Consider the following 24,707-nt stretch of genomic DNA (forward strand, 5'->3'; position numbering starts at 1 on the left):
AGTAAACACAAACTCCTCCTTCCCGGTGACAGGCGGCAACACTGAAGCATCGCCTCGCCTTTTCCAGGACAATCTGCGCTCAGGACCTAATGTTGAAGCCATCGAGGTGAGTGATAAGATTACTTTATTTCTCCCCGCCCTCTTTTCCATCTTGACACTAACTAGATGCGTGGAAAACGTCAAATGTTTTTTTTCAGTCACATACAACGCCGTGTTACCTGTCCGTTACGCACAGCGGCGCACGGTGGATTTGTTTCCACATGAACTGTCCATTTAAGGTTTAACATGGCAGTAAATACAGTCCTCGTAAAACCCGCAATGTTTGTCATGTGCTTAATGCTGTGAGATCTCCGTTTGACAGTCGACCCGGTGCGTCAGTGTGGGTTAATGAAACAAGCGCGTGGAGTTTCTGTCCTGATCTCCCCATTTGGTCTTTATTTTCCCTCGTTTATCTATTCGGCTTGTCTTTTGCATTCATCACAGTGAAGATTAGCATTCTTTTCTTCATATTCGGCTGTTGACTGCTTGTCTTTGTGGGCTGCAATTGAGCCAGTTTGAACATGTCCACGAACAGAGGCTATATTGGTACTTCATATATCATGGATGGATCTGCTAAGACTTGTTACTGTAGGAGGACTCCTCTCCAGGTTTTTCAGTTATGACTTGAGCATTTGACTCTAAATGTAGTGTTGGCTGCATACATTTATTTTTTGTGGTGTTGTAATGTAATAATCATTGGACATAATATTTATCTCCATAGGGAAGGTCTCTCCCTAAGGATGTCAGAGGTCAGGGTCAGCAACAGATCAGCATCCTTGTAGCAGCTTATCTATAGCAGGGTGCTGGGTTTAGAAAAGACATTTGCCTAACCAGACCGTGGAAATCAAAAGTTAAATGAACCAACACACCATCTAGATTGTGCTCCACTGACCGTTAACAAGAGGACAGACTTTGACAGCCTATGCTCCTGAAAAGACTTTAATTTAGATTCATTCTAAAGCAGAAAATACATTCATAGGATAATTGTGAAAATCATTCCTACACTATTGTTTTCATGTTTTTATCACTTGGTCTTTATAGGAACTGTTTTGACAGATTCTAAGGGTTAAATGCTGTGCTGTTACTGCTTAGTTCATTAATGTCAGAGAGATGCGGATAATTACTTCTAGTCTTGTAGTCTGTCTGACAGGACCAGGTACTGCAGACTGAGCAAAGCTGCCTCAAGGATCAACAGACAAGAAAAGAATGTGGAAACTTTCTGTCACTCCTGAAAACAAGAAATTACTCTTATTTCATCTTGAGTAGTGCTGCCAAAATTCTAACAAGCCATAAAGAGATCAGCCCCTAACAGTTAATATGGTGCCAAGGTCACTGAAATGGGTAACGGGTTGCTGTGACTTCCAGTTTTTGCTAAACAATGATGCATTTGGCCCCTTTCAATTAAAAAGGCAGCACCTGATGTCTCTTCAGTCAAACTTTAAAACTCAGGCCAAACATGTTGAACCTGCCAAGTAGGAAGAGGTCAGTTGACATTTCCTGGGCCTAAGACCAACCTCTTAAAATTATTCATGCAGTGGTCATGTGGTGTATCCTCCCTCAACTTGATTTTGTCTTTACTTTCTCTTTTGTCATAGACACTGTCTATGGGTCTTTGTCTTACTCTTACTCTGTGTGTGTCTGAAGTGTGAATTCCATCTCAATTATACAGTATGGACCCTGAGATGACTAGCAATTGCTGTGGCAGGACCTAATGAGAATGCGATGAAATTGCCAAATGAGGCTGTGTAAGGACACAGGAAGAAATAACATTTGACTGCTGAGTGCTGTCGGCAGATTGACTTGGCTTTCATCTTGTTACTATTCATGATTGACGCCAGTTAAATTCTCCAAGGCCAATGTGTACTTGTTACAAAAAAAAATCCATCACTGAAAGAAGCCCGGTGTTTAATCTCTGCCTTTTTCAAAATGACCTGAGCCACTCCTCTGTAAACTGGCCACTGTTTGTTCTGTTATTAATTTTTTGTGAGAATATAAACTGTATATTTCACTGGGAGAACTAATTTATCAAAGAAATAAGTGTGAGAAGGTAGGTTGTTTGTACTTGTGTCTAAGTCTTTTAATAAAATGGTGGAAATACTCAACAGGTTTAAGTGCAGGAGCTACAGTTATTTGCTATTAAACACACTGCCAGAAAGTGCTCGTCTAGGCTATAGTCAGAATTGTAAAATGGTGTGTTGGAATGGTTGTGAAGTGTATGTTATATGAGCAGTGGTGTGCTGTGCGAAACGAACAGATGTGGTGATTAATGAAATCCACATTAAGGTGGAGAGGAACGGGTTGTGCATACCTGAAGTTTCTAACAGCTTGCTGGGTAGAAACCTGAAATTGCCAGCCTGGAGTTAATCCACGCAGCTCGCCCACCCTCTATCTATCTGCCGCCTCTCTCTAAGTCTTGGAAACACACTTCTAACTTTGAGGTGCCACAGTGAGACTAACCGCTGTGCAGTTTTCTCTCCGAGGCTGCCACATTAAATACACTCTGCTTCATGGTAGGGTTTTTGCTCAAATAGGCGGAGAAGGAACTAATTGCTATAAAGTCACGACAATTAGGGATGAGACGTGTCTGACCCAGAACTTGTCAGATATTCTTTGGCACAAAAAGGTTTTAGCCAGCCTTGAAGAAGAGCTCATGAATTAGGCATGGAAATTGTCATAGTAAGATCCTCCTTTTGATACAAACAGCATTTGTTTCCAAACTGTTATTTTTCTGCTTGCCTTAGTGGAAGCTTGCTAAAGCACATTAGGCTGCAGTATGTTGCAACCATAGGCTTGTTTGTGCTTGCGGGTAGTGCTACAGAATGCAAACCCTGCAGTCTGCCTTTGGATTTTGGCATCATACTTAAATGATTTAGTAATGATAAAACATATAATAAGTCGTACAGAATGAGGAGATGAGAGTTTAAACCCCACTTAATCAGGCAGTTGGATTAAAAGCTCATTGAAAGTAATGACCAACGGGACGGGTTGCTAAGGGTTGATTGTGCGTTGTATTTGAGCATAACAGTAAGAGCAAAACCAAAACCAGGGAAAGCAGAAACAGAGCATGTGAGCGGTGTATTGCTTCCTGCTTGGAGGACTTTGGCAGTATCTGGGAAGCCCCGGAGCCTCACAGTGAGGTGGGACCTCAGTGACACAGAGAGAGGGTGTGTCTACATGAGAGGAGGCCTTATTAAACACATGGCCGCCGCGAGGACAGTCTACAGCTGTGCAAACTGCTACCTGCAGCCCTCCCTCTTTTTCCCCCCACCATCTGATCTGTGTTACACTCGGGCTTAGCGCTAGTGTTGCTGCTGCTGCTGCTGCTGCTGGGGAAGGCAAGTGAGACACTGCTGTGACTCGTGAGTGAAATATGTACTCAACTCGAGCAGTGTAGATTTGTGTTTGTTTACTATCAGTTGTGTTTAAGACTAAGCTGGTTCACTGCAGCATTAAAATATCTGGACAGAGATCAAGGTTCTCCCTTTTCAGATGCATCAGAACTCACCCACCATCTGTTCAAAAGAGGCATTGAAATTTGCTCCTCTGAGATAACAGTAAGGTCGAGTACATGAGAGCTTTTCTTGGTCTCACATAAACTGAATATCTAAAGGTTTGGACTGTTGCTCTGGACAAAACAAGACATTTGATGAGGTTGCAGCCCTAGAGTCAACTATTCACAACAATGTTGGAATTGGAAATGGAGTTTATTCTGTAGTACTCATTGTTAGCCACTGTGGTAAATGAAATTCAGGGGATGGCGAGGAAAGGAAATGCTTGTGACCTCTTAAAATGAAGCAGTGTCTACTCATGACCCATTATCACAGGTTATGGCCTCACCGTGGCACCAGATTGTTAGCAGTTAAACCTGTTTCAGTAGAGGCCTGAAAAGGGGAAAGTGTCAGGTATTTGAAAGTCAGAGCAATTAAACATGATTTTGCAAAACAGAAATATTTCTTTGTGCCTGTAATCATCTTGTGACCCCTCCGATTTATCTTGGGAAACGTAAGGGGATCCCGAACCCCAGGCTGGGAACCACTAGGTTGAGCCCTTCGGGTTTGAATAAGAACATATGGCCCAGGGAAGTACTGCATGATGTCACTCCACAACAGCTGCCCAGTAGTAATATGGGTGTATTCCCTCCACCAGGCAACACATAATTTCTCTATTGTATTTCTGTTAGTCACTACATGAGCGTATTGCAAAGCACACAACAAAGCTCTGAAAATACATGTTTGGGGAGATGGAGCTGGTGACCTTGCAGTTGTTTTTTGAGTCACATTGTTAAAACCCTTTTAAGTATGTGTGTGTTTTTGTCTGCATTTTAGCTTGTAGAAATAGCAAAAAAACTTGTTTGTTATAATCACACACTCCGATACTTAACATTGGCTCCTGGTGGGGGGCAGCATGCTGACAGATACGATTTTAACTAATTTTTAACTCATAATGAATTGGGCAATTACTCTTTTTTGTAGGCCAAAATATGGCAGCCTAATTTGGTGACCTCCTGAGGGAAAGCAGGGTGGTGCCCAGAAGAGATGAACTCCCAATGCTATGTGGCCTGATTTAACTGAAGTGAAAGCAAACATCTCCAGCTCTGGCTTCAAACATGTTCCATTCCACTTTATTTTATCTGAATGAATGACTGAGAAAACAAATATTAGCTTTTTCTGTGGAAAACAAAGGCAACCCAAAGGCTGAGAACATGGCTAATATCACTTTGACTGCCAGCCGTCGTGGATTTCCTCGATTTGATCTTTGTGTGAAACCGAGATGCAGTCATGTTATATGCATATAAAATATCACCCCCACAGATGACTAGATAGCTTAATGTTTATGATAATGGATAATGTCTCTGGAGTCAAAATGATGCAAATAGCAGGAAACTGAGTCGTTCTACTGCACATGTGTTCATGGAATTGCTTCTGCATTTATTTTGTTCTTTTATGTCCCTCTAAAATTTTCCTCTCAAACAGTATTGTACTTGTTCCTGCTCAGATGCAAACATGTAAAGTGGCTTTTAATTGATTCTAAAAGCAGCAGGCGTGTGGCAGTGTCTCACATGGCGCTGGTGCCATAAACTCTGAAGCCTGTCTGGAGATGCATCAAGGTCTAGTGTGTCTAGTGACTAATGTTATCAGTCTCTGCTTGTAATGTCAGGATGTTTTTTTTTTTCTGTACAATATATCAGCACAATAATTTTTCTCTTGCACCTCATAAAATGCCATGACGATAAGCTGCAACTAGGGCTCCAGTCGTTACTTTAAATGTTAATGCCTGATCATATTTTTTTAACAGTTTGACATCAAATACAGCTGGTTTATATGAGTTTACAGGCTCTTAAGAACTTGGCCACTGGGCATATATGAGATGAAAGCTGGGTGTGACTTGATGAAAGACAAAGAGTGAAGTAAAGAGTATGTGAAAGCAAGAAAGAGGAAATAATGGTTTGGCTGTGTCACTACAAAGGTTGTTGACATGGAGGAGTACAGTGCTTAATGAATAATGGATGCTTACTAAAGCAGCCCATTTCCTATTCATTCTTTCAAGGCTGCTACACAAGGAGTTGTGTGTGTGATCATCATGTCAGCCCTTCAATATTTCCATTGTGCTTTCAGTAATATGATGCAGTTTGAAGGCACTGGAATAACTCCAATAAACATTTTCACACAAGTACAATAGGCTAATTCAAAAGGACTGCTTATTTTTATTTGATTGTTATGGCAAATAAATGCAGAACATCAATTTTAACACACCACCAGTTATTTGTAGATTCACTACATTCAGAAAGTTGTCAATTCTACTCTTGTTTTCTTTATTCAACGTCTTATCTGCTCCAAGATTCCTTTCAACATCACTATTACTAAAACTTATTATTAAATTATTAAAAGCTTGCTGATCAAATCACAAAGGCCTGCAGTGGCAGTGACAAGCATTACTTCAATGTCCGCATTGTCACTTTTTGTGTTGAGCTGAAAAGGATGAGGTGCGACCAGCGATTTCATATCATTTTTATTAAAACCACCTTTTAACTGCTGACTCGATTGGTTGGTTATATAGTGTTCAGGACCTTTTTGATTGTGTGTCTAAATGAGCGTAGTTAGATGCGGCAGTGAGCCCACAGTCAGGGGTTAACTGACATGCCCTGCATGCTGATAGGCATGCAAAGCTCAGGCAAGCACCAGAAAGTGCTAATGTATGGGATGATAATCAGGCTTGATGATATCCGTGACCAAGGTCTCAGGCATTCTAGATTGTGCAGTATGTTGAAAATAAGATGAGGGGACGAACCTTGAACATGCTTCACCTTATTCCTGTCAGTGTTTAAGGATGTAATGTCAGGTGCCGTTATGTAGTGATACTGCACAACTATCTCTGTGTGGGTGGGGGGAAAGAGAGGATATGGTTAAGATCAAACAAAACACCTATACTCATAGAGATGGAAAGATAAGCATAGATTTCACACCTTTAAGACTGTTAGCTCATGGTGGGTATTGTTGGTGTGTATATATTCTTATAAAAAAAATAAATATAAAATATTATTATAAAGTGCAATAAGATAATTATTATGAAGTGCAATAAGATAACTTCTGTTTTGGACACTATACATATAAAATTGAATGGATGTAAGCCATGTCAAGCTTTGCATACAGTATTTGGCCTTCTCAGATTTGTAATTGTTGATTGGAAAGAACTACTACTTATTAAGCCCAACAGAAAAACAAATACAAGATTAAGTAAAGCCCAACAGATCCATAGACGATTTTGAGCCAAGTCTAATAAATCTGGCCATCCCCAAACTCTAGTGCCACCATGCGGATGACATTTGAGATTTTCACAGATTTTTCGCATATCGATGGATGGTCATGAAAGGTACAGACATTCACTTTCCCCTCAGAGTAATAACTTTGGGGATCTCTTACCTTTATTATCTAGCACCACAGCATCAAAAAGATGCATGCTAACACACTGAACTATGATGGTGAACACCTTAAACCTGTTAAACGTCGACACGTTAACATTGTCAGTGAAAGCATGTTAGCATGATGGTGTTAACATTTAGCTTAAAGCAAATACGACCATATCTGTGATTAGCAAAATCACATGTCATTGTCTGCTAACAGAAAATGTGTTTGGCCTCTAATTCTAACTTTGATGTGTACTCTCAGTACCCAAATATCACATCGTCACCTTTGAAGACTTGTTTGTAATTGGCTGCCATTACTGCTGTTTATCCATTAATTTTGAAGAGGGCAGTTTTTATGGCTGATAAATTACACTATTTGATTAATAGGCTGAATACTGATCATAGTCATTCATGATGTCAACTCTCCAATAAAATCCTCATATCTCATTACTGAAAAATCCTTGGCATTTGATTAACATTGTTATGCACTTCAAACAAGTTATATGGCTGTTTATGCATAGTTTAGTGTCATTGTGTAAGATCCATCAGAAAACAAATCACCAAGAGTCATCAATAATATTCTTGAATCTTGAGTAGATGATATAATAGGCCTGGTCCTCTTGGGGAGATTGGATTGATTCATCCATGTAAGAAAATACATGCCACACCATGGCTTTGTCACACTGACCTTCAGCTCTGGAGATCTAATCTATAAGTGTTGTAAAATATTTTCACTTTGAAGCAGGGCTTTGAAAAAACACATTTCTTAACTATACTGTGTGTTGCTAATCATTGCAACATTTGGTCATACAATATGTTTTCCCACTGGGAAAGCACACTGTTGACAATAACACTCTTCTAAACACTGCCAAAGCCTGTTTTGTGCTCAGCCAGAGACAATGCCAGATCCACACCATTCACTTATGATGAGATATTTGTTTATCATAATTAGAGTCTGCTTTGATGCCAGCAGAGATTCGACCATGAAGAGCTGTTTGGTGTTTTTACAGAATGAGAACTAGTACTTGGATGACAATGCCATGTATGTGGGGCTCATTATTTTAAATTTTTGGAGTATTGGCTAAAATCTGAATAAAATAGAAACAAGAATCCATGGGAAATTGCTCTGTAGGTTAAGCATTCTTGTCTTTCTTGGAGGGTGCATAATCAGCAGCTCATTTGCATTTTCCTTCAGTATTTCTTGTCATTGTCTTTCTGTCTTCATTTAGCACTTGTGGCAGGAGGACATTGTATACTGTAAATTATGGTGTTCAGCATCATTGTGCAGAAACCCCCCCCCACTACAACCTTTGGCTCTGTAGGGACATAAGGTTTTGGTGGAAGTGGGTTTAAAGTAGGTCGCAGTAGGTAGCATATTTGCTTGAAAAATTACTCAAATGTTTCAGTGATCATCAAAATAGTTGCAGATAAATGTTTGACCTAACGACTAGGGGTGGGAATCAGGTCCCACGATACGATATTATTACTATACTTGTGTCGCGATTTTATTTTATTTCTATTTTAAATATATTGAAATATATTGTAATTTATTACCTTTTTCCAACTTCAAATTAGGTTCCAAAAGTAAAACTTTGTCAAAATCTTATTATCTAAAAAGGTTTGTTCATATCACTTTTTCAGTCAACAATATGGTCCTGTTGAGTTTTCTAGTGGACTGAAGAAGCAATAGATTTTATTATTCTATTACCAAAAAGTTAAACTCTCATGTGCAATTTATATAATAAAACATTGATACTTGGCGTCCGTGTATCGGTACAGTTTTGACATGGAAAATATCACGATACTATTCTGTATCGATTCCCCCCCCCCACACCTACTATCGACTTATCAAGTACCTGTTTCAGCTGTAGTTTAAACTAGCCTTCATTTAAGAAAACCAGTTTTTTTAGAGAAACAACAAAACAATTGAGTATATGGAGTTTTATGAATTGTTATGATCTTTTGATGTTAGATTGCAAGAACTAATGCACACCTACAGTTTCTTGTAGACTTGTAGAATTTCTATAGGCAAGAGAAGAGAGAGCTCCCACACACCGTCTCTTTACTTGCAATAAAATGTATTTATTTAGACCTTCATCAGGTAAAAAAAGTGACCTGTTGATGTGAAATTATTTATGTCATAGTGTATTACACTAAAGCTTATATAGACAGTATTATTAATACATTTTAGTTTTAAAATAGAACACATTCTTTTTGTTACAGACTTTACTGAACTTGCTGTTTATTCAGAAGACAATCTTGACTTGGTGACGCAGGCATTCCACTCAAATGAAAATTGAATCATTAAAGTTCCAAATCCACAAACTTGGATGCAAAGGAAGTGTTTGTGATTTACTCTGGAGCATCTTTTATTAATGTTCTATCTTGGAGCTATAGTGCTAGCTACATATGGTGATAATAACTGAGCACATGAGCAACAACAGCCTAGTTCCTCTTACAACCGCCCACTTGTCCTCTGGGCACCTGGTGCATTGAGACAGTTGTGTGTTGGATGAGCTGGGATGACAGGCAGCCATCAAGTGTTTTCTCTGTTGCTTCTGGAGAACCAAGACATTGAGGCAAAAGCGGTTAGAGGTCAGTGTAATCATAATAATGATGTGTCCCAGGGCTGAATATCATACAGTTTTTCTCTTTGTTGGCCGATCTTAGTCAGTGGGCGGTTCTTCACACAAATGTCTATTTTATGTCTGTTGAACTTATGAATTGTTTTAATCCTCTTCTTCCCTGCTTTCACTCTCTCCACATCTGGAGCTTAAACAAAAAACAAATACACATTATAGGATATGTATTTTTAACACTGAGAATTTGTATCCCCTATGGGGCTCCTCCATGTGGTGTGTCTTTGCACAATGCCTCATTTGTTATCCTGATAGAAATTACACGGGCGCTTTAGAAAACAACCACACTAGAGGGCCTCATTTGTTTTATCCCTTATGTTGTGTTTTTATTTATAAATCACACCACTTCCTGCTCAGCTGACACATTTTTGTGGTTGAAGAATGTATTGAATGAAGTCAAATGCATTTTATTTACCATAACCTGGTTATGGGGTACTACTGAATCAGTTGATTGCCATTGCTGTACAGAATGAGGTGTATTTGGGCCTTGTACATATGGAATTTGTCTGTAATTAGTTCCACATTTTCTTGTTTACCTTTCATGCAAGTGCAATCTCTCTGGGCTGTACGTATGTAGGCCTTTTATCAAAACTGGTGGGCAGCGGAGTGTGACACATGGCTGACATGAGAGACTGAAAAATACCCTCTGTTTGCTACAGAGAGGGGCTCAATAAGGAGACAGGAAAGGATCTGATCATCAGATCTATTCTCCCTGGAGAGGGAAAACGCCTTGCTCTCTGAACACACCAAGACACTCCCTCATTTGCAGTCTTTTTTGACTGCTTGGGATGAACTAGTGTAAGATGAGGAGGCAGACAGTAGATGCAAGGACTGCTGACTTTGTTAGAGGCATGGTTTCTGGGATATTATCTCTAAACTGTTATGGATTGCCATGGTGTTTATTTACTGCGTTGTACTTGATTTGAGACAAATGTTGAGTCTGTTGTGTCCATGGCAGTATTTTAAACCAAATCCGTCACATGAACGCAGCGTGCTGAGCCATCAGGGATGCTTGTCCGACTTGGCTGAACTACAACAGGGAATAAAAGGCTCTGTAAGGCTATCAGTTCATTACTGAACTATCATATTCAGCAGCTGGGCCACAGCAGGGGACTAGTTAGCCGCTTAGTTAGCCAGAGAGATGCTTTCAGTCTCAAGACAAAAACTCATTAGTGCAGACTAGTTGGAGTCCATTTTCGTCATGTTCAGCTTGAACTGCACGCTGTTTCTCATGTGTGGCTGCACCAGCAAGCAGTTGGTCCTTCGGCACGGTGCACATTTGTCCTGAAAACAGCCAGAACTCCCGTGGCTCTGCTTGATTGTTTTTATTAGTCTGCTGGCAGTAGCTTGATACCACTAGCTGCCCGTATGGCTGTCATTTTCCATGAGCTACAAAAATATGGGAAGGTGAAAGCAGGGTTGTTTTTATAGCATCCCCACCCATGTTGTTACTATCATATCAGTGTGGAGTCTGATATTAAACCTACATGCTCCAGGCCACACATTTCACTCTGCATTCCTGTGCCTGTAATTGGTTATTGTCAAAATACGTAGGGGGGTTGGGTGTAAGTTGTAGAGGGGAAATGAAGAGGAAGAGGGAGAGAAAATAAGGGGTGGGTGTATATTTCACTTCAAACTACAACCACAAGCACAACTGGGAAAGTTGAAACACAGGGAGCTACGGTTCCTGGTGCCAAAATACATTCCCCATGATAAAGAGGAATTTTTAACACCTCTTTCATTTGCATGTGTACAATTAGGTCTCCTTCAGATATTTCTGGGGTGATGGTGGCGGGGATGCCTGCTTCTGGAACATTTTCTCACATTTTCTAGACCACACACTAACTTGTTTTATATGGCAAATAATAAAAGAAAAAGGCAAATAATTGTTAGTTGCATTCCTACATTGAAAGTATCAGAGTGATGTTTAAGCTTAGCTACGGTTTAGAACAGGTCCAGCTAAACCGGAACTTGCAGGGGTTTAAAACGCAGCTGCGTGCCAAATTGAACCTCATTGCTGTCAAAACACTTTAGCTAAACTGCAGCTAAACTGGGTGTCTGAGCCGGCCACCGTGTCACAGAACCTCAAGATCATGTAGCACACTGGATGTAGATGTGTCTGAAGGCTGCCTAACATGCACTAGGGCAAAGGTTTTATCATTGTTGCTGTGTTGCTGCACTGCATTGTGTTCTGCAATGTTTTCACTGTTATTCACATTTCCACATTGTTGTACAATTAGTAAGTGTGAGTGAATGCCCAACTATTGAGACTGTTATGCTTTGCTAGAATTAACTGGTGTGATGCACTATTGATAATGAAGTCAGTTTTACCATTGCATCACAGTAAGCGAGAACCTGCGCGCCCTCTGAGGTATTTTCTATCTGAAAATCATATCTTGATTGAACATGTTTTACTATTCATAGTCTGCTTGCACTTGCGATAGTTGACTAACACTACCATTAATTATTTCAATCAAATGTTCCTTCCACATTTACCCCTTTTTCCTTTCAGTCTAGTGCAGTATCTATAATCTGTCAAATATACAGTATTAGCTTACACTGAAACTGTGGTGGGAATTAGTCTGGCAATAAATGTACGATTATTTATTTATTTTCCTTGCAGGCACTGGACTTGTGGCTTGGTGCATTAATTAGCAACTGGTTGATATGTTTGTCAAGTAATCAGTAACCCTGTTTCTGATCAACATCTGTTCATCAACAAAGAATTGAGGTAGAAGTGACACATTTAACTATGTTGTTTTTGATCTTATATTTAATTTTGTTAATGTAATGATGATGATCAGAGAATGGCACCTTTAATAGCCTATTTCAGTACCATATCATTGGTACAGTAAGGGCCTTGTTTATGTTTTGTCATTAAAATCAGTAGCTGTCTACTTTGTGAAATAGAAATGTATTATTAAACAAGGCGTTGTTCTGGAACAGTAGGTAGGTTGATTAGCAGGAGCACACTCTGCTTTTGACCTTTGGATGCTCACCAGATTTGAAATGATTTTCTGTCAACACTCTCCAGTGTATGATGCCCTGAGAAGAAGTGCCTCTCCTGATTTCAACAACAAAACAATACAAAACATGGAGTTTTTTAACCATCTAGTCTATAAAGATGGATGGACATAACAGCTCTCCAAAGTTAAGCCAAAACATCTCCAGTATAGGTCATAGTTCTGTCATTTTAGGTAGCGTCACATGATGATTGGCAGCTGAGCCTGGCTCGCAGTTGAGTCAGCCAGGTGAATGGGCGGGACCTCAATAACTCCAACCCCAATCACTACTGTCCAGACTCCAAATTACGTCACCAGTGCAGTGCGAGGAAGTGGGAATGCAACATCTGTCTTTATATACAGTCTATGATTCACATGCACGTGTACACAAATGTATAGAGTTAATATTGCAGGGTTATAAATATTGCAAATCTAAGGATTTAAGATATAATTGCAACATAGTTATTTAATCTGCTGATTTCAGACTGTAAAGTTCATAATGAAACTAAATTGAACATTTTGACATTTTTATGTTTTAATACTTTTTAATGTTCTTAATTATATATTTGATGACCATGTACATGATATAATGTTAAAAGACTGAGGCTGAAGCTACATCTCCCAAGCAAACAAGTCAGCATCCTCACAAGCTGGTGATTCGTGTATAAGGCACAGGAATAAACAGCACTGTTCTTGTATTGCAGTGTAAAGCTAGTTATTATAAGTATGATAAGGAAAAACACTGTAGGTATTTTTGATCTAAACTGTAAAAAAAAATCTGTACTTTGACAGTTTTATTCCTTTTTATTTCACAGATTTTTCCTGTATTTTTGAAATACATGAAAATATCAAAAAATACAAAAATAAACTGTGAATTTACATGTCTAATGTAAAATAAAAATGAATAACCTGTAGCTGTGAATAACCATAACATTTATCTTAAGGAAACGTTTGGGGTTTTTCACGTAAACAAACTGTTACAATACATTCAGGAATTTCCCGTATTTTCACAAATATTATTTTTAAAATTTAAGGTTAAATTTAAGTTTAATACTTTAAAAACATTTCTTAAACTTGGTACAATTAGTAACAGTTAACCGTAACAAAAACATTTGTTCTGTAACTTGACATAGATTTTCTTGTTAATTGAAAAATATCTCCTTTAATTATGGATATTTGGAAAATAAAAACATTGAATAAATGTTATTTTAAGTATATAGTGTCTACAAGTATTGTTAAACTGTCGAAACACAGTTTTGATCATTGAAAACAGTCATAATTACTGTAATTTCACAGCTTTTGATTTTTAGTATAATTCTTAGATTACAAGTTAGATTAACATAGTATATGATTGCCTCAAAGTGGTAAAATTACAGAAAGGTAATATTTAATTTATTGTTAAATGACAGGTGTTCGCACCTTTTAATGGGGTTAAAAAAGAAAACTTCCTGTAAAAATTTATTTTAATGCAATTTTACAGATAGTTTTTTCATAATTAAAAATTACCACATGTTCACATTTTACATTAGGGTAATATATATCCATTTATCCTATCATAGAGACCAGAAACCCATTTTGAGTTATTTGTGACAGTTTCAGACTTTCTTAAATTTTCTTAATTTGAGGAAACTCAGACATGTCTTTTATCCAAAGCGACTTACAATTGAGGTCGCATGCCTCTGGAGAAACTAGGGGTTAAGTGTCTTGCTCAGGGACACAATGGTGGATGGGTCACAGTGGGGATTGAACCCAGGTCTCTCACACCAAAGGGATTTGTCTTATCCATTTTGGATACTGTTAGACACAGCTCCAATATTAAAGTGCAATCTGAATGTAAAGTAATTTGAAGGTATTTCTTAAAATGCTGGCATTTTGCTTTGATAGGACTGTACAGAGACATGAAAGGCAAAGGAGATGGGAAAATGGTGGTTTTACATACAGTGAACTTAATGCACAATCCAAAGACTTCTTCCCTGGTTTCAATATGATATTTTATGACTTTCTAAAGCCAGCTTTTGTATCTGGTATATGTTGTTAGAAAACACATACAGCCGGTTTCTCTGTGCTGTGCATCCTTGTTCCTTTTCTGTCCTCTAGTTCTGCCCCAGGAGTGCTACAGCTGATTGCTGAATTAGGTCCACCTGGCCTTGCAAGGCAGTGCACAACTGTGTGCATGGGAGTTGGGGATGTCCAAAATTTCTAAATTAAGTTGGTATACAAGAAAGATGCAACTATATGCAAGTAGAAAGACAAGTGTGAATATGAAGTTTTTCTTGGCAGTCCAAATGAATCCATTTGTTTGCAAGTTTTTGGTATGCAAGCCAAAAGTACATTTTCAGATTCCATTAAGTGTGAGCAATAAGCAAAAGGCAGATGATCTACACTAGCTTGCCGTTCCTTACATCCAAAAAGCTTGACAGCGTTTGATTTACAATTTAACTGCATTGATAAATAGGGCTGTGTGATCTGACGGTATACACTATATTACCAAAAGTATTGGGTAAGCGTACACCGCTTCCGAATCATTAAATTCCGATGTTCCAATCACTTCCATGGCCCCAGGTGTATGAAATCAAGCACCCAGGCATGTGGACTGCTTCTACAAACATTTGTGAAAGAATGGGTCGCTCTCAGGAGCTCAGTTAATTCAAGCTTGGTACCTGTGTAATAAGTCCATTTGTGAAATTTCCTTACTACTAAAAATTCCAAGGTCAGCTGTTAGTGGTATTATAACTAAGTGGAAGCGATTTGGAACAACAGAAACTCAGCCTTGAAGTGGTAGGCCGCATAAAATCACAGAGCTGGGTCGGCGCATCTGCAGAAGCTGCCAACTTTCTGCAGAGTCAAGAGCTGCAGACCTCCAAACGTCGTGTGGCCTGCAGATTAGATCTAGAACAGTGCGTAGAGAGCTTCATGAAATGGGTTGCCATGGCCGAGCAGATGCATCCAAGCCTTACATCACTACAAGTGCAATGCAAAGTGTCAGATACATGGTGAAAAGCACGCCGCCACTAAACACTAGTGCAATGGAGACATGTTCTCTGGAGTGACGAATCATGCTTCTCTGTCTGGCAATCTGATGGATAAGTCTGGGTTTAGCGGTTGCCAAGAGAATGGTACTGGCCTGACTGCAATGTGCCAATTGTGTAAAGTTTGGTGTGGGGGTGTTTTTCAGGGGTTGGGCTTGGCCCCTTAGTTCCAGTGAAAGGAACTGTTAATGCTTCAGCATACAAAAACATTTTGGACAATTTCATGCTCCCAACTTTGTGGAAACAGTTCCTTTTCCAACATGACTGCGCACCAGTGCACAAAGCAAGGTCCATAAAGACATGGATGAGCGAGTTTGGTGTGGAGAACTTGACTGGTCTGCACAGTCCTGACCCCAACCCAATAGAACACCTTTTGGGATGAATTAGAGCGGAGACTGCGAGACAGGCCTTCTTATCCAACATCTGTCCCTGACCTCACAAATGCCTCATTCTAGAAGAATGGTCCAAAAGTCCAATGAACACACACACACAGCTGATTACCAGTTTTGAAACAGTATTTTGACATTTTTTGTATAATTTTTTTTTTACAATATATATTGAATACATTAACAAGATTTTTATGTGAAATTATATAATAAAATTCAATTAAAAGCAGCACTCTACTATAAATTTTAAGCCTGATTATTTGTATTATAGCAGTGTTCAACTATATTTAAAGGTAATTTAATTGTTTTTACAGGTGTATATGTTCTTAATTAAACAATAAAAGCCCTAAAAATTGCACAAGATTTTATGTAAAATTAAAGTTACAGGCTGTATTGTCATTATGGAATATTTCCATAATTTTACGAGTGGGTTATTTACTGTTATTTTACGGTATTTTTCTGGCGCCCCAGCTACCGGAATATTTCTGTTTTTTCACAATTCTTTTTTTAACAGTGTACATTGTGGTGCTAATTTGCTTACATATTTGGACAGTACAGAGTTTAGATTTATACTTTATTGTTTGTAATTTCGGCAGCACATTTCAGATTGAAATTTACAAGAAAAAAAGGCTTTGAGGATGTGAACTAACCAATATGATTGGCTGAGTTTGCTAAAGTGTAAACTTCCCCTTAATCTGATTAAGTACCATATACTGTATATAACCTGTAATTCCACAAAATAATGTTGTCAGCTAATGACATGCTGAACTCTTGGCCTTGGAAGTAACTACAGGTTTGGTTACTACTAAATCCTGTTTGAGTCCTCATATTTAATTTCCACAAGTGCAGTCCATAGATTCATACTGTTGTTAGCTCTAATGACAAACACTGATTCCACTCAATAAAGGGCATGATGAGATTGTTGGCCTTGAAGGGAGGCACCTGTAGAACTGCAGTTTGTAATGGTTTATGCCTTGTCACCAAAGATGCATCTAATTAAGTTCATTAAAGCCAGCACATATTAACCACCGTAATTGCTTTTAAATTTGTCCCTCTAAACTGATTTCCTGTAATATGGCTGGATTTGAATTAGACTGACGGTGTCTTGTAGAATCACTTTACTGAAGGGATATTTTTACAATAAGCTACATCAGTCAGTCATCACTGTCTGTCACAATGAAGAATCTATGTTCTGTATTAAAACCATGTGAGTTATGTGAGATTTCAATAATCCATGTTGCGATTGCAGTGATCAGTTTTTCTCATTTTGATAAGGTTATGACAGAGTGTCAAAAAAAAGAATGGATTCTATCAGCCTCTTTATGAGTCACGTCAGCTGATTGGCAGCTATGTCATTTGTTTTTGTGGGGCAAGGACAGGTCACGCTGGCTGATCTGTATTCCCTCTTTCTTTCCCTGTCTCTCTTAGTTTCTCTCCCCTCCCCTCCTCCACCTCAGTCTTCCGATTTTCCTGTCTTTACTTCTGTTTAGAGTAACACCCACTGATCCTCTCTCTCTACTTTGTGTGTTTCTTTCTTTTTAGTTTCTTCCCATTTCTTCCTTATAACTATAATACATTTTTGTGAATGAAAGAATGCCAATGAAACCCATAATTTTAGGTGAATGTTAATGCATGAAATAATACTAAGCCATACGAAAGGAAAATTAGTACTGTTTTTGTAAGAATGACATAATACTGCATATTTTTATAAATCAATGTATTCGATGTCCTTAAAAACAAGCTGAGATAGCAGGAGACCATCGTGCCATTTAGTGTATTTCTGAGCTTTGGCTTGAAGTTGTACCTAAATAAAATAAAGGGTGATGACAGAGATGGGGACTTGAGTTAGAGACTCGGACTTGAGTGTGACTTAAATCGCACACACAGTGACTTCAGACTCGAGAGAGACTTGAGACTTGACTTGGACTCTTGCTCAGAGACTTGACACTTGACTTGGACTCTTGCTCAGAGACTTGACACTTGACTTGGACTGATGAAGCATTTCAGTTATAAATGACAATATAACCAATACAACACTAATCTTCTTTATATGGCATGATTTCCAAGGTCTATAAGACTCAGTGTTTTTTTGTCGGGGGCTAATAAATTAAAATTCAAAAGAACAACGGCCATAATGGATTGACTGCCATTACAAGATGATGAGAAGATGTCTAGACAGTTGGGCACCATTTTTTAAATCACAGTTAAGTGCTGCTTGTAACTCTGGTATATATAGATATATTCTGTTAATACTGAGTCTGTGTTATAATGAAACATCTTCAAAAGTTGTATCCTAGAGGCTATATTGACATTTTTACCCGTTTTACAACATTTAACTACACTAATAGGCTAATTGGAGTTGGTGGGGTCATAATCTGACAAAGCCAGTCTGATTCTGGGGGATTCTGGGGGATCTTGGGACTCTCTATACGCTTCCAGGCCTGCCGCTTGTCTAATCACGCCTGACCCTATTAGAAATGAGTTCTCCTTTGTTACTGTGCGGTACTGTCAGTTCTGGGGCAACAAAAAGGGCCATTGTCTTTATTTGCTGTGACTGGGATATAAGTAATCTGTAGCTGTAGAGCTGCTTTAGGACTACTATAATCCAGATTCAGTATTAATGACAGTCTAATCCGCACATATTTGACCCTCTGGAGAGGCTGACATGGCATCTCCTGTTGTTGTTTGCTTGTGTAATGTCACTGATTCTAAAAATGAAGGGAGTTGCTTAAGGCTTATGTCATGAGGGATGCAATATCCTGTTCAGATTTTGTCTGTTATGTATGCCAAGATGCTGCACTTGTCTGATACCAGCACAGACAATGCAAGGCTGTCATATTGCTGGATTTGTCATATATATCCATGGAAACACTAAATTCAACCAGCTTTCCTGACGGCAAATGAGAATTGTTTTTTTTATATTTGTTTTCCTTCCATTCCTGAAGATATTCATGCCGGAGACCTGTGTGGCTGATGAAAACAATGATTGCATGCCTGTGTTGAGCACGCTGAAAGAACATGGGGGTGTGTTTGCTCACCCATGCACGACATGGAGTGGGGGCAGATGACATGAATGGCAAACTGATGATCCTTTACTGCGTGCACTCGGAAGAGGCTCTTTTGCTCTTTGTTCGACACAAAAGGATGCAGAAGTAGACGAGTAGATGTGTGTGAAATCTATCATACAGCTGCTAGCTTGGCTAAGTGATCAGTAACCCCCCACCACCACAAGAAAACCTTCTTATCTCCTCTTCTCAGAGCTGTGCACGTGAGCATTTTGTTTACAGCTCTTTCAAATGATCCACACCAGTAATCCCCATGACAGGTAGCATGACTCTCTGACAAAACCCCAACCTTTCATCCCTTTAGTGATGGCCAAGACTGACTCTAGCTAGACTTGAGCTAACACTAAGACTGCCTCCATGTTAAACCAGCTAAACATTGCACGCTAGATTTTTAAAGTCGATTTCATAAAGGCGTCCTTCCACAATTAGCCACTTAAAAGACAGGAAAATTACATAACTGTTCATCAAAGCCATCATCTGTTAAGGAGTGGAAGAGACATTCTAGTTACTCTACAGAGTCTTAGCTAGTTAAACCTCCACTTTTTTCCCTCCTACTCTCTATGGTAATTTATAAAGTGTTTTCAATACACCATAACTAATGATTTAGTTGTTCTTATTTACATGTTTGTTTGAACGAGCAGGGAGTACTGCTTTGATCGTGGCTTATAAATGGTTAAGACATACACCATATAATTTTATCAAACATGGTCAAAGTGGACCAGGGACATTTCTCTCTCCACGTATTTCCTCTCCGTATGTCTGCTGGCAAAATGCCCAAATAAATAATCGTTGTTGAATAATAAATGCTACGATATTTTTATTTAAAATATAGGCTGGCATTTTCAGATTTGTCTAAGCTTTTTAAGAAAAATCAAGTTCTGTGAAAAGCTTGTGTTAGGTTGTTAAAAGCTGCAGCTTAGTGTGGATGGATGGGTCTTTAGCTGACTTAGTGTGGGTTTGGTCAGAGTAAAAAGATAAAGGGTTTCAGAAGATCTTTGAGCTGAGCACAGTGAAATTTACTGTAGCTCAAGTCTGATTTACAGACGAGGGTAAGAAGAACATTGATTTTTCGGATCAATGGAATCGCAACAACAAAATCACAAAGGGCCTCAGTTTATGTCATCGTGATGAACTGTGATGAGGTAGATGCTGTGAAACATCTTTAAATGACACTGTCTAGATGTACAGTATTTGACCGTTGTGATTGTTATATTTTTATTACAACAAGGGCAACATTTAACTTCCCTAACAGGAAAACACATATTACATGATGGTTGGTGTTTTGCAGCCTTCTCAATAATGTATTTGTGTCTAAAAGCCAGACACTGCACTAGAAATAAAAGTATGCATAACGATAAACCATAAATAATGTACACCATCCAGACAAATACATCAATGCTGTGGATATAAATCTCACCTGTCGATGTTGCCTGAACTCATTTATCAGTTTCATGGGCTGAATTTATCATCACAGTATCACAGCAAAGGCTTTTAAAAATGTAACATTATCCTGAATCAGCAGTCTTGTGTTGTATATGAAGAAAATCAATGGTGTTGCAACTCGAGTGTGACTTGCCATCCATCAGTTTGTTGGCTGACTGGAGCATCTACTGTAGATAATGTGCCGAATGGCAAATTTCCTGTTACCTGTTAAAGATAGACAACCACAGCAGGGCTTCTCTCTCAGCTCTCCAAATGATGATATCTAGGGATGTATATAACGATTATTTTTCAAGTCGATTAATCTAACGATGATTTTTCCGATTAGTCGATCTAACGACTAATTTTGTGTATTCTAAAGGAAAAGTTGCCTATTACTCGATTAACATACCAATTTATCCAAAATATATATCAAACACATGTCTAATAAATAATATTTTCATTCAATCATTCTGATGAAGCACATTAGAATAATGACAATAGCAGCATATCTTGAAATGAATCAAATTTCCATGTCACTGATGTGTTGTGAAGATATACTTTATTATGTTGTGATAATAACAACAACAACAACAGACATTAATTAGGCTACTTTACTTTAAAGGTTTATTTTATATTGAGTAATGCAGTATGATAATCAACTGTATTTCTGCATCAGTGTGGGGCAAAGAAAACAACTGAAACAATTCACAGACTGTACAGACAGTCCCTGATTGTCTGTACTGTTAGATTCAGCTATTTTCTCTCCTATATGTGGCCGTTAAATAATCCTCGTGCTGATAATGTGCCGTGCTTGTGTGAAGACAGAAAGTAAACACAATTTGCGGTGCTGCCATCATACATTCGTGGATAGCAGTTGTGCTGCAGTGAAGCTATTTCCAATTCACAGAGCTCACGGAGCAGCACATGTTGAGTGTCTGTCAAAAATACTTCCAGACTTTTGACGGTCGAAGGCAGTCTTGCTACTGGAGCTTGTCCAGGCGAATATCTACTAACACCAGTGCAGCGACGCTTCGACGCACGTAATGCGAATCGACGTATTTACGTAATCGATTACGTCGACGAATTGCCCCAGCCCTAATTATATCACTCTGGGTGGCTGTAACTGCTAGGAAATGGGGTAAAAAAAACACACCATGGTATTTTGCATCTGTAATCTGAGTCCCTGGATAATTTGTGATCCAAGAAAAAAATCCTGTTATTGTGTTATTGTTTGAAGTGTGGCTGACGTGAGTAAAACCACTTTCTGAAGTATTGGATTGAATTCTCTTGAGCCTGAGATGTAATTCCATCGCAACTTTCTTTTTTAGAAATATTGAAATTGTGGTCAGTGCATCTGCCTCTAGCCCTGCAAATCTGATACTTTTGTCCTCCAAGCTGCAGCCAGTGGCCTTCAGTATGTTTCACGTTACAAGTCAGACGATAATACAGCAGAGCATTTACAGAGTATTTACGCAACTACTTCCTGGAAGGAGGGTAGGGTGGGGGGTGCAAGTTCCCTTGTATCTGATGACTAGATTACAGTATTTACTCGCGTGCAAAGTCCTGCCTGTAGATCAGCTAAAGTGATGCCTTTTGAAGAGAAAGATACAAGAGATTTGTGAACCTTTTTTCAGGCGTACTCGGTTACTGCTCCTGAGTGCAGTGGATGTTACCCTGTTAATCAGTCATATCCTGTTGTAGAGAGTGATCTTCCTATGAGCTCTTACTTCCTGTCGCAGGCTTTCTTCAGGACAGTACGGGTTTGTCCAGTTATAGTAGTGAGATCGCAATTTACTTGACCTTTGCTTTGTGATGTGACTGGTATAATGCCCACAACACAGAGCAGTTAAGTAATTGACACACACCTCACTACTGACTGAGCAGAGCAGGCCAGACTAGAGCAATCAATCTCCAAAGTGAAATGAATGTGAAAGTGGATATCATCAAAATCTTTAGATTAACAATATGTGATAATGTAATAAGGGTTGTTCGTCGTGACAAACCCACCAAAAAAATTACCATCCGACAGTGCAGTCTACAACTTTGCTGTTGTGGTTCACTCTCACCGCTCTCATAGAGTCATGTTCAGCCACAGCAGGCAACTGTTTTGTGATAAACCCATTGTGTACTACCTGCCCAGCATCAAAAGGCAGACAGACACAGGTAGCCACAGCTGGTGAATGTAGTGGAGTTAGTGGAGAGCAAAAACAAAGAAAAAAAGAGAGTAAATAAGCAAATTACAGTATACACATCAGTTGAACACAAACATGACTCCAAATAAGTGCTACTATTGCTCCGTATCTGCTGGATGCATGAGTAGGCAACTGTTTTTAAATAAGTTTGCCATACTGACTTAAAAGGTGTTGATGTGTCAATGCTTTGTTTACAACTTGTTTCTGCTGCCCACGAGGGACAAAAAAATGCAGTCATTGCAGATTTAAACACTTGAAAACTAAACATTTAGAGCCATGAGATGAGAATTTCTTATCCGCAATGAAAGTTATTCCCAACCTAATCAGCAGTCAATTAAAAACATTTTTTTTTAAAGTTTGGCTCTCAGATCTTCCACATAGCTTCTGCATCAAGTGGTCCATAGAACAAGCGTACTACAGACTTCTGCCGGCCAAGCCAGGTAATTTAGCCCTCCGCTAACTTGAATGTGGTATGGGAAGGAGGAGGGTAGAAGGAGGTGAAATGCCATGCCCTATTTGTTTGGAGCAGGTGACCAGGAAATCCACATTGTACCTTTAAGTCAACTGTGGGTTTGTTTTTTTTCAATATTGCTTACAGAATGAGTCACTAATACTTGGCTTATGGGTGTGAGGCACACCCACAATAAATGTTCTAGGTCATTGCTCACAAATATGCTGTTTTAGTGTGCCATTTTCTGGCATCTATGCCAAACAACTGAGCCAGCATTAACCAAACGATGACATCTGTAGCCAGAATTGTCACACTTGACTGGAAGACAGAGTCATAACTGGAACAGCTCTGGGTGCGCCAACTCTTTCCCTCTCCTGTATCCTTTTGTCTTTCTTTTTTATATATGTGTGGGGGGAGTGGGGGGTTGAGTCTGTCCTTTCACTCTCTATCTCTAACCTCTCTCTTTCAAGTTCTCACAGTCTGGCTAATTTTATACCCCCCGTGTTTGGCTGTAAACCACAGCTCACACACAGGATATGATCTAAACTGTTTCTCTTCCTGCTTGTGGACAGCAAGTCTTCTGAGTCAGCTTCATACCGTCACAAACATGTCAAAGCGTTCTTCTGAACAGTAGCCACACGGACAAGAGGGACAGTGGGGATGTTTTGTGTTTTATTATTAATACAGCCTACAGCGAGAGTGTGTCTTCCAGAACCAAGCTGAAAACAATTTTCATACATGTTCTTTTTTTATTGATGTATGTGTTAATCAACCAAAAGAAGAGCCTGCCCTTTCTGTAGAAATGGTCAGATCTGACAAATAAACCTATTCCTGAAAAAGAACATCATTACATATTATTTCACAGTTAGACTTGTGTTTTGATTTCTCACTTTGGTTCCTACTTTTGGCACCTCCGTGGAAGAAGTGGAGGCGTTATGGCTCTCTCTCCCCAACGTGCGAATCATCTCCATTCCCAGACAAGCTTGTGCAGACAGACAAGACGTGTAGCCTTGGGCTGTAGCCAGATGTACACATTGATAGGTTGAGAAATCCAAAGGGTATTTTTTTCGCTTTTTGTGGGTCAGTGTATGTGTGTTTGCGTGTGTGTATTAGATAATGGTTTATAACTACCTATGTGTGGAGATGTGGCTCTTTCTCTCCGCTTGTCCCAGAATAACACTATTTCTCTGTCATGAATATTTACCAGGTGGGGTTCATGGAGTTTAAATGTTGCAGGGAATCTTAGGCTGGGGACTTGTTTAATCCTAAACTTGTTCTGTCTGAGCTGCTCCCATGTGCCTGGGAGAATAATCTTGGGAAAGGATGTGAGAGGAGGAAGGGAAGAGAGACACCACCACTGAGGGGAAGTGTATCGGATTGTGGGATGGAAGGCTGAGACTGAGAACTGGATTGATGTGTTATAAACTTTTTTTAAAATTATTGTTGTTAAACCAAAATAGTATAATAATCTAATGCATCCGATCCCATAAGGCAGCTGTGTAGGAGAATGAAATGTATAAAAAAAGTGTTGGACTCCCACACACCGTCATCACATTATCTGATAAAAGAAGCAGCATT

At 39.1% G+C, this 24,707-nt stretch overlaps 1 protein-coding gene across 6 annotated transcripts in view; it reads left to right on the forward strand.

The window, feature by feature from the left end:
• The window catches only part of ptprea (protein tyrosine phosphatase receptor type Ea), a 57,986-nt gene continuing 33,279 nt past the window's right edge, over nucleotides 1–24,707 (forward strand). For 2 of the 6 annotated variants that reach the window (XM_038735846.1, XM_038735848.1), the window contains exon 1: nucleotides 1–106. The gene's annotated coding sequence lies outside the window, so the exon portion shown is untranslated. The remainder of the gene's footprint in view (nucleotides 107–24,707) is intronic. The other 4 variants (XM_038735850.1, XM_038735851.1, XM_038735847.1 and 1 more) reach the window with 3 other exon arrangements.

This window comes from Micropterus salmoides, unplaced genomic scaffold (assembly GCF_014851395.1).
Source record: "Micropterus salmoides isolate LMB-PRFRI ecotype aquatic unplaced genomic scaffold, ASM1485139v1 Ms_hic_scaffold_21, whole genome shotgun sequence".
NCBI classification, from domain to species: Eukaryota; Metazoa; Chordata; class Actinopteri; order Centrarchiformes; family Centrarchidae; genus Micropterus; species Micropterus salmoides.